Consider the following 2,448-nt stretch of genomic DNA (forward strand, 5'->3'; position numbering starts at 1 on the left):
GTCTGCAGGAAACACATCGAGAAACTCTCTCACAACTGGAATAGAATCAATACTGGGAGTCTTTGCACCGACATCCCTCACAAAGGCTAGATACGGAAGATAACCCTTCCTAACCATACGATGGGCCTTTAAGAATGAGATAACCCTACTGGGAACATAATCAGTCAAATCTCTCCACTCAATCCGTGGCACACCCAATATAGTCAATGTGACTGTCTTAGCATGACAGTCCAGAATAGAACGACATGGAGATAACCAATCCATGCCCAAAATAACATCAAAATCCACCATATATAATAGTAAAAGATCCACTCGGGTCCCCAGACCTCCAATAGTCACCACACACGACCAGTATACACGGTCTACAACAACAATATCGCCCACTGAAGTAGATACATGAATATGTGAAATAAGAGACTCAGGGGGTGTATCCAGAAAAAGAGAACGGAGAACCTCATCTCATATTGTATCACAGTCATCTCTCCCTGATGAAACCACTCAATTGCCTGTGCAGCTCCTCTCTGCGAGACTGCGGCACATACTTCTCCAAGAAGAGAACGGAGAGCTGCTACCAGGTAAGGTGTGCTACACCAATAGACCTACGCCTCTCAAAATCCTCCCACCAAGTGAAGGCAGCTCCAAAAAACTAATAAGTCGTGAAAGCGACCCCACTGGTCTCCAGAATACCCGTTGTACGAAGCATCCTCTAACACTTATACAAGAAACCCTGGGCATCCTCACCCTCTGCACCACTAAAAGTCGGAGGCTGAAGCCTACCCAACCTCTCCAACCTATGTTTCTCGTCCTATGGTATGGAAAGAACCACATAGTCTTGAGCAGCTGCAACCGATTGGGCTGGATATGCCCCCGGTGTCTGAAGTCCCTGCACGACCTGCTTAGGTGTGCGAGCAGTGGAGTCTGAGTGCCTCCCCCGGCCTGAGAAGTAGTTGCGGCTGTATTAACTGAAACCGCCTGAGCTAGGCCAGTGCATACCAATAGAATCTGAGCCAAGGCCTTCTGAAGACCCAGAATCACAATGGGCACAGCTGGTGCTGCTAGAGCGTCCCCAACTGGGGCTTGATCCCTAACTAGGGCGGATGGTGGATCTGCAGGTGCTTCCCCAACTGTTGTGCGGGACACACCTCTGCCCCTACCGCGACCACGACTGCGTCCTCAGCCTCTAGTGGCCACAACTGGTGGTACTGGTGGTCGTCCATCCTGACCAGTAGCGTGTGTCCTCACCATCTATGAGAGAATAGAATAATAGAAGTTTAGTACTCAGATCAACAAATTCACACGAGAAGTATTTCACGAATATGAAGTTTTTCATAAAGGTTCTGCAGCCTCTCGAGGATAAATACAGACGTCTATGTACCGATCCATGAGACTCTACTAAACTTGCTCATGACTTGTGAGACCTATGTAACCTAGGCTCTAATACCAACTTATCACAACCTTAAACCCAGACCCGATCATGATGACGCCTCTCGTGAAGATAAGGCCATCTGACACGCTCCTAATTCATTTTTAAGCAATTAGATAATAAAAAATAAGTCTTTAACATAATAATAAAAATCCTAAAATAAGATAAATAGTACAGTTTGCAGAATAGACATAGCCCGATATCGGTGTGTCACCAATCATGAGCATTTATAATAAAAACTACAAGTCTAAAAGAGTCTACACAACTATTACATAACTAAAACAGGAGAAAGAAAGATAGAGGGAGAAGCACTGGGCTGCGAACACCGAGCAACTACCTAGTGAATCTCTGAAGTCTGCTAGAAGCTCTCAACCCTCACAAGCATGACCTGATGTGCCTGAATCTGCATATGGGATGCAGGGAGTAAAGTGAGTACTCCAACTTAGTGAATAATAATAATAAATGAGGACTGAGCAATAAGAAATCATGTAAAGGCACATCAACAGGCTATAAAGAAACAGTAAAATCTAGTAAAAGCAATGAAACAGTGGAAATATGTGAAATCACCTTAATTCAGTTTAAGCTTCTTTAAAATACCTTTTAACAGTTAAGCAAGTAAATGACACACAGCTAGAAAAGATAAACACATAAAGAATCGCCACTCGGGCAGAATACCAACAGAATCAGCCCCTCGGGAAACACAAGGAATAATACCAGCCCCTCGGGCTATATCTCACATCACAATGGGTACCCGCGCTCACTGGGGTGTGCAGACTCCTAGAGGGGCCCCTTACGGCCCAAGCGCAATATCCAGCCATCTCGTGGCATAATCAGTAGGCTCTCGGCCTCATATCAACAAGCCATCGCGTGGCGTACAATCTCAGGCCCTCGGCCTCAAAATCATAGATTAGTGTATCCTCACAGCACAGGCCCTCGGCCTTACTCAATCAAAATCTCATAAGCCACTCGAGCAACTGTAAAACATGATGATCAGCTCAAATTATCATTTAAAATATTATTTAATA

The sequence above is a fragment of the Nicotiana sylvestris genome, chromosome 11 (assembly GCF_000393655.2).
Source record: "Nicotiana sylvestris chromosome 11, ASM39365v2, whole genome shotgun sequence".
Taxonomy (NCBI): domain Eukaryota; kingdom Viridiplantae; phylum Streptophyta; class Magnoliopsida; order Solanales; family Solanaceae; genus Nicotiana; species Nicotiana sylvestris.